General features: G+C 34.0%; 1 pseudogene; it reads left to right on the top strand.

Annotated features, from left to right (window-relative positions):
* Positions 1 to 1711: 1711 nt before the first annotated feature.
* LOC111739068 lies at positions 1712 to 1830 on the top strand (annotated as a pseudogene).
* The last annotated feature ends 7632 nt before the right edge of the window (positions 1831 to 9462 follow it).

The raw sequence follows: 9462 nt of genomic DNA, 5'->3' as shown, positions 1-9462 counted from the left end.
GTATATTTAAGATTGAATTTGGGAAGTTACTTTTGCAAGAAAAAGACATTAGAACCATGTATGAATTTATGCTAATTCAGCTGCAAGCACTGAAATAATAAGGTAAACCTCCCCTCCGAGAACTCAGAGTGCTTTGGGCGGAGCAAAAAGAGGCAAAGTCTCCATTACCTTGTAAACAGCAGGGTGACAAGTGGAACAATTTTGTAAGGAATAAAACTTACTTAGCAATAGAACTGAAAAAAAGGACCTACTTCAGCTTGGGCAAGTATATAAGCATAAAAAAGTTGATGAAATTGTTCAAACAATGGCTTTCTTCCTTCAAATTGAGAAGACTTTCTTCCTAAATCATTGAGGTTGACAAATGACATCATAGCCCAGAAGACAGAATAATTTTGATGCCCACCAGAATCAACATACAAAACAGTTCCATTCAGCCAATAAAACATCTTCAAGATCTCCCTTTGTAGTTATACCCTGCCCACTCTCAAACTGTGGCAACCACTGATGGATTCTCTATCACTATGATTTCCGTCTGTTGGAGAATGTCATATAAATAGAATCATATAGCATAAAACCTTTGACTCTGGATTCTTTCACTCATCATAATGACTTTGAGGTTCATCTAAATTGTTGTATCTATCAATAGTTCATATTATTGCTAGTAGTATTCCATTGTATAAATGTACCACAATATATTTATCCATTTACCACTGAAGGACACTGAAGCTGTTTACAGTTCTTGCCTATGATGAATAGGGTAAATATATAGGAGTGGGATCATTGGGTCATAGGCTATGTATACATTGAACTGTATAAGAAATTGCCAAACTGTTTTCCAGAGTAGCTGTACCTTTTGTACCTTGAGCTGCAATGTATGGGAGTTCTAGTTGCGAGCACTTGATTTTCATTTTATCTATTCTAATAGGAGTAGATTGGTAACACATCATGATTTTAATTTGCATTCTCCTAATGTCTAATGATATTGTTTGTATTTTCATGTGTTTATTTGCCTACCATCTATCTTCTTTAGTGAAGCATCTATTTAATGACTACTCATTTTTAAATGTTTTTTTTTCTTATTGTTAATAGTTGATAGTTTTTAAAATATATATTCTGGATATTAGTCCTTTGTTAGATTTATGATTTTCAAATTTTTCTCCTAGTTCATAGCTTGTTTTTCAGTCTCTTCAATGTCTTTCACAGAACCAAAGATAAAACTTTTGATGAAGTTCAATTTATCTTTTTTTTTTTTGTATATTTTGCTATTGGTATCATGTTAAAAGAACTTTGCCTAGCAAATGTTTTCTTTTACATTTATAGCTTTATTATTTACATTTAGATCTATAATTAATTTTGAGTTAACTTTTGCAAAAAGGGTGAAGTTTAGGTGGAGTTTCTTTTATTTATTTTATTTATTTATATTTTTTGCTATTCCAGTGCAATTTGTTGAAAAGATTATCCTTTCCCCATTAAATTGCTTTGCATCTTTGTTAAAAATCAATAGGCCATATTTGTGCGGGTTTATTTCTGGAGTTTTTATCCCATTTTACTAATTTATGTGTCTACCCTTATATTTAATTACTATAGCTTTATACTAAGTCTTTGAAATGTGTAGTGAGATTCTCCCCACTTTATTCTTCCTTTTCAACAATGTTTTAGTACCTCTACTCAATTTGTCTTTACATATGAATTTTAAAATCAGCTGACAGCAGTCTACAACCATGCTACTCTGAACAAGCCCAATTCCGTCTGATCTCGGAAGCTAAGCAGGGTTGGGCCTGGTTAGTACTTGGATGGGAGACCACCTAGGAAGACCAGGTGCTGTAGGCATAAAAAAATTTAAAAAATAAGGGATTGTAAGCTGACAAGTTCCTTGCAATCTGTGAGGTCAACCAAGGGTTGCCTCGCCTAAAAAAATAACAAAATTAAAATTAATTAATTAATTAAATTAAATCAGCTGACAGCAAGATGGTAGAAATAGAAATCCCAGCCCATCATATACAAATGGCCAACAGGTATACAAAAAAGTGTTCAACAGCACTAATAATCAGAGAAATGCAAATCAAAACCATAGTGAAATATTACCTCATAACTGTTAGGCTATTATCAAACAAAACAAAACAAAACAAATGATAACACATGTTGTTGAAGATGTGGAGAAAAGGGGACCCTTGTATATGGTTGTTGGTAATATAAATGGGTGCAGCTACTATGGAAAACATTATGGAGGTTTATAAAAAATTAAAACTAGAACTACCATACATTTTAACAATTCCACTTCTGAGTATATATCCAAAGGAATTGAAATCAGGATCTGGAAGAGGTATCTGCATTTACAATTGCATAAAAAAATTAAAATATCTAGGAATAAATTTAACCAAGGACATAAAAGACCTGTATTCAGAAAATTATAAGACATTGAAGAAAGAAATTAAAGAAGATACAAATAAATGGAAGCACATATCGTGCTCATAGATAGGAAGAATTAATATCGTTAAAAATGTTCATACTACCGAAAGCAATCTATAGATTTGATGGAATCCTTACTGAAATACCAATGGTATTTTTCACAGAACTAGAACAAATAAGCCTAAACTTTACATGGAATCATAAAAGAGCCTAAATGCCCATGGAAATCCTGAGAAAGAAGAACAAAGTTGGAGGTATCATACTAGCTGATATCAAACTATACTACAAGACTATAGTAATCAAAACAGCATGATATTGGCATAAAAACAGACACACAGATCAATGGAACAGAATAGAGAGCCCAGAAATAAACTCATGTCCATATGGTCATTTAATTTTCGACAAAGGAAGAAAGAATATACAATGGGGTAAAGACAGTCCCTTCAATAAATGGTGTTGGGAAAACTAAACAGAAGTGCAAAAAAAAAGAGAAAGAAATTGAACCGTTTTTTACACCATATGCAAGAATAAACTCAAAATGGATTAAAGACTTAAATGTAGGACCCCCAAACCATAAAACTCCTAGAAGAAAACATAGGCAGTAAACTCTCTAACATTGCTTAGTAATATTTTTTTTCTGATATATATCCTCAGACAAGAGAAACAAAAGAAAAAAAAAAAACAATGGGATAACATCAAACTAAAAAGTTTTTACATAGCAAAGAAAACCATCAACAAAACAAAAAGACAACCTACCAAATGGGAGAAGATATTTGTCAATGATACATTCAATCAAGGGTTAATATTCAAAATTTATTTAAAAAAAAAAAAAAACAATAACTCAACACCAAAAAAAACCCCAAACAATCCAATTTAAAAAATGAGCAGAAGACCTGAATAGACATTTCTCCAAAGAGAATATACAGATGGCCGATAGGCATATGAAAAGATGCTCAACATCACTAATCATTAAAGAAATACAAATTAAAACCACAATGAGGTATTACCTTATACCTGTCAAAATCAAAAATCAACAAATGTTGGTAAATATGTGGAGAAAAGGGAACTCTCGTGCACTGTTGGTGGAATTGCAAACTGGTAGAGCCACTACGGAAAACAGTATGGAGTTTCCTGGAAAAATTAAAAATAGAACTACTTTATGACCCAGGAATTCCACTTCCAGGTATTTTTCCAAAGAAATCCAAAACACTAATTCTAAAAGATATATGTGCCCATATGTTCACAGAAGCGCTATTTACAATAGCCAAGATGTGGAAGCAAACTAAGTGCTCATCAACATATGATTGAATAAAAAGGGGTGGTACATATATACAACAGAATATTACTCCACCATAAAAAAAAAATGAAATCTTACCATTAGGTACAATATGGATAAACTTAGAGGGTATTATGTTAAATGAAATAAGTCATGTAGAGAAAGACAAATATCATATAATCTCACATATGTAGAATCTAAGGAACAAATTAAATGAATAAACAAAATAGAAACAGATCCATAGATACAGAGAACAAACTGATGGTAGCCAGATGGGAAGGAGATTGGGGGGCTGGGTGAAAAAGGTGAAGGAATGAAGAAGTACAAATTGGTAGCTACAAAAGTCATAGGGATGTAAAGTACAGCACAGAGATTATAGTTAATAATATTGTAATAACTATGTATGGTGCCAGGTGGATACTAGACTAATTGGGAGGATCACTTTGTAAATTATATAAATGTCAACCCACTATGCTATATACCTGAAACTAATATAAAAATAATATTGAGTATCAACTCTAATTGAAAAATAAAATTAAAAGACAAAACAACTTAGCACAATGCCTAGCATTAAGAAAAATGAAAGAAATCAAAATTTGGAAGCGATATCTGCATTTCCATATTCATTCCAGCATTATTCACAATAACCAAGATGTAGAAGCAGCTAAATGCCCATCAATAGATAAATGGAAAAGGAAATGTGGTATGTTATCCACCCTTAAAAAAAGAAAGAAATTCTGACATTTGCAACAACATGAATGAATCCAGAGGACACTGTGCTTAATGAAACAAACCAGACACAGAAGGACATATACTCTATGATATCACTTAAATGAGGAATCTAAAATAGTTAAAATTATAGAATCAGAGAGTACGATGATGATTGCCAAGAGATAATGGGAGGGGTATTGAGGATGTATTAGTTGAAGGGCACAAAGTTTCAGATATAAAACATAAGTCCTAGAGGTCTAGTGTATAGCTTAGTGCCCATCGTGAACAATTTAGTGTATTATATACCTAAAACTTTTCTGAGAGTAGGTCTTATATTAAGTGTTCTTATAACACACATACAAAAAAATAAAAATAAAAATAAATAGAGGAAACTTTTAGAGGCTACATATATGTTAATGGCATTGATTGTGGTGATAATTTTACAAAATGCAACATCCACAAATTTATTGAGTTGTATATATTAATTATACACAGCCTTTTATATGTCAATCATACTTGAATAAAGTGGTTTTTAAAAAAAATAAACAAATAAAATCATCTATATATATCTATAAGAAATCCTACTGATATTATGCTATGTTGAGTCTTCCAATCCATAAACACTATGTCTCTCCAAATATTTGGGCCTTATTTATTTTCTTTTATCAAAATTTTTTAGTTTTTAGCTTACAAATCCAATATTTTTCTGTAGCTATTATAAATAGTACTTTTTAAAAAATTGTTCATTGCCGGTAGTATACAGAAAAACAATTGATTTAGGTATGCTGACATTGTATCCTTGTTAAACACAAATCTTAGTTCTAGAAGGTTTTTTGTTTGGTTGGTTTTATTTCGTAGATTCCTTGGATTTTTCTACACAGACAATCATGTCAGCTAGTGATAGATGTAATAGTTTTTGTTTTTCCTGTCCAATCTATAGGCCTTTCATTTCTTCCTTCCTTATTGCGTTGACTAGGACCTGCAGTATGACAGTGAGTAGATACTCTTACCTTTCTCCTGAATTCAATAGAGAAAACATCCAGTTTTTACCATTAAGTATGATGTTAGCTGTAGGTTTTGTAAATGCTCTTTATCATGTTGAGGACATTTCCTTCTATTCCTATCAGGCTGAAAGTTTTTCTTTTTTAAAAAAATCATGAACGAACATTGGAAGGTTTTGAAATTTTTTTTTTCTACATCAACTGATAAGATCCTGTGACTTTTCTTGTTCGGTCTATTAATCTACTGAATTGCATTGATTTATTTTCAAATATCAAACTAGCCTTGCTTTTCCTTAATGATATTATTATTGTTTTTATATACTGCAGGATTCAATTTGCTAAAATTTGCTAAAGATCTTTGCATTTATGTGTATGAGGAGTATTGGAATGTGCCCTTCCTTCTTTTTTTGTGATATCTTTGTCTGATTTTAGTATCGGGGTTATGTTGACTCCATTAAATAAGCTGGAAAATGTTTCCTCTTCTTTTATCATCTAGATGAGATTGTATGTAATTGATGCCATATCATTTTTAAATATGTGATAGAATTTGCCAGTGGAAATACTGGCCTATGATTTATTTTTTAGAAGGTTTTTAACTTTTAAATTCTAATTCATTAATAGTTATAAAACTATGTGGGTTTTATATTTCATTGTGATTTTCCGTAGCTTGTGGTTAAAAGGAATTAATCCACTTTATTTAAGTTGTCAAATTAAGGTGTGTAATTGTTTGTTATATCCTTTTATTAGATTTTTAGTGTCTGTAATATATCTAATGATACCTCCTTTTTTATTCTGGAAAGGATCATAGATACGGAACCATCTCTGGTATCAACTACTCTGTGTCTTGTTCATTTCTATACCTAGAGTTCCTAACACGTGTCTGGCATGTAATAGTTAATAAAAATTCAATGAATAAAATAAAATATAATGAACTAATTGAGATAAAAATATTATGGGTCATATAGAAGAGGTACTGTTGAATGCAATGAAACATCATTGATATGCCAAAAAACAAAGCCTATTCTATTTGTCATGACTCCAAAATAGAAAGAAATTGGAAGTTTATGACAAAACTTTTCATAATTGTGGTTGCTTCATATACAACTCTTGAAAGTAAAATGAAGATACATTACAAATATATCCACAATTATGTGAACTCCGAGAAGCCATAATTATGTGAACTCCGAGAAGCCATAAAGTCCTTTTTAATTCCTTAGGGGTGCTTTTACAATGATAAATTGCTACTACATAGTGACCACTATTTCCTCTGCTCTCCTGAGGTCATTCTTCTTGTTGCTTTCAGTACTCTGGTGCTTACATAGATGTACAAGTTGGTCCAGCTTACTCCTTAAAGACACTGTCCATCCCTGACTCCTATATGTCCAAAGGTCATTTTAAGGGCTCAGTGAGTTCCCAAAAGAAAAGAAGTAGCTGACACATTGTCTGTGCTAGGCAGTGGGATCCATTCACCAACTCCTCTGACTAAGACTGCTGAGAAGAAACAGCATTTGTGACTAAAGAGGCTCCAACAAACCCTTGGAAACTTCTTTTATTGCAGTCAAATGTGTTTTGCTTCCTTGTCATTATCTGACAGAAAAATAATTAGAAATGTTATCCCCAAAGGACCTGCTCAAATTTTACCAACTAATGAGGTAATGAATTCTCTGCACCATGATTTAAAGGCAAAGGAGAAAAAAGTTCCTTGCAGGAAGATGTAAAGGGAAATGGTGGAGAGGTGGCTACATTTGGAAATGGCATAAGGAAAATACAAGTGCTAGAAGACATTACAGAATCGTAGAAAATGAAAAGCATATGAAATTACTGAAGCCCTTTGTTTGCACTTTTATATATCTACTGGTGAGTGATCTGCATCCAATCAGGGAAGTATTCAGCCATGCTTTCTGTGTATTTCTGTATATGCTTTCAATAGTATACATCTGAATTAGCTGGACTTTTGCACTTTATTCCAGGCTGTGGTCTTGATAGCTGGAGAGGACCTGGTCTTAAGAAGAAAGAGAAGATTTAAACATGAGCTATAATACATAGTAAACAAGCCTGGAGGTGTGTGCCTGATTCATAACAATCCTGCTTCTTCTGAAAACTGTTTAAATACACAGGGAAAGTCACCATGGCCATGTGTGCGTTGGAGTGGCTCCCAGTTAGCATATTGGTAAAGAGCACAGTGTCTGTAATCAGACTCCTCGAGTTCAAAACCTGGCTCATGTCTTCACTACCTGTGATCTTGACAAGTCTCATCTATTTATGTCCTACGTGAAATGGGGATTATGGTAGTGCCTACTTTGAGTTACTCTTGAAAATTAAATGAGATACATGCCCAAAGCACTCAGAACATTTCTTGGCCTCTGTATTATTACCCTTGCCATGGAGACTGACTCAGGGACAGACAGCTCATCCAAGACAGACCATTCAGAGTCTACTTAGAATTGTAAACCAGAAAAGAAAACAGCAGTCATGAACTCAGTTGCAGTCATGAACTCTGAGTTACATTCATGGTAGCTTGAGAGAAGGTCCCTGAACTTCTGCTCCTGAAATCTTGGTCTTTCCAATCCTGCTCCTTAATCCCCTATTTCCTGTGAAATGACTCAATATGGGCCCAATAAAAAGGAACGATAGTTGAAAGAATGTAGGGTATCTCAAAAATGGTGGGCACTGCTGCCCTAGCTGGTGACCTGAGGAAAGAGAATAGAACAAAGGCAGAAAATTGGATGAATCCGTACACGGAAAGATTAGATAACTTTGTGAGGCTTTTACTCCTGTATATCTAGATACCTTTCAGTTCCTCTAAAGAACCCTACTGTGTTATTCCTCAGTGCCTTTGCACGTGCTGTTCTTTCTTCTGCTCAGGCCCCTCCCTCACTCTTACACATCTTTCAGCTCTCAGCCTAGTGCTATTTCCTAGGAGAGGCCTCTGAACCACTGTACTACGTCAATTTTCACCCCTGGACCACCATGCTAAGTCAGTCAGACTCTGTAAAAGTAACTTGTACTTCTGTGTACTTATTACAGCTTTTAATTATACATTTGCAAGATTAACCAATGCTTAGTTCATGTTTGACTACCCCACTAGCCTGTAAGTTGCTGAAAACAGAAAATACCTGACCTGCTCATTGTTGTATTCCCAGCGCTGGGCACAGTGCCTGAAACAAAGCCAAGGCTCAAAGAGATTTATTTAATAAATAAATGAGTGAATAAATGAATATCTAGTGCAAACTTCCCACAACTATTCTGGTTCCTAGGCATAATGTGTTATCCCTTCAACACGCTACCACTGATGCTTTGAGACTACACTGATTCTTCTTTCCATATTATGTCCTGATTGTTCTTGCCATATTATATCCTAATTAGTAGCTCCCAAACTAAGTTGAGAGCTCTTGCATGACAGGGTTATGAACTAATTTCTCCTTTCATTTCTACTGCCACTGTACCTGGCACATGGCAGGTACTCGATTCAGATTTATTAAAATAAAAGAAAATTCAGTTCTCTCCCACGAGGCCAAAACAACCAGCAGAGTCAATCCGTGACTCGTTTTGTAAGGTAAGCAAAAATGGCTATTTTCTTGAATTGTACACTTGATTTAGTCAAGGTGATTCATTTGATGTAATCTTACAATGAACTAATATCAGCTTTTTAACACTTCAAAGAACTGTCAAGTCAGTCTACCAGTTCCTGTGAGTTAGCCAGGTGGGTATTATTATGCCCATTTCACATAAGGAGAACCAAGCATCGGGAAGATTAAGTTTCCCTGAAATTAACACTTAGGAAAGAGTGAGCGAGGGCACCATCCAGGTTTCCAGATTCCTTCTGAGTCAAGGACTGTTACTTCCAAGTCAGGGATCTCCAATATGGCGGTTGTTGATTTTTGAGAAGGAGTACTTCCTAATTTTTTCAAAGATTCAAAATTACTGAATGCATGTTTGCAACAGTGTGGGGAGCCCAGGAAAATATGACAGAGATATAAATAAGGGAATAAAAGAGTGAGGGGAACTCAGGGGTGGGGGTTGAAGAGAAGTCTTCTAAGGTTGGGGCTTGGAGCAACTGAGAAG

This window comes from Pteropus vampyrus, unplaced genomic scaffold (assembly GCF_000151845.1).
Source record: "Pteropus vampyrus isolate Shadow unplaced genomic scaffold, Pvam_2.0 Scaffold46, whole genome shotgun sequence".
NCBI classification, from domain to species: domain Eukaryota; kingdom Metazoa; phylum Chordata; class Mammalia; order Chiroptera; family Pteropodidae; genus Pteropus; species Pteropus vampyrus.
This window is presented reverse-complemented; position numbering and strand designations above follow the sequence as displayed.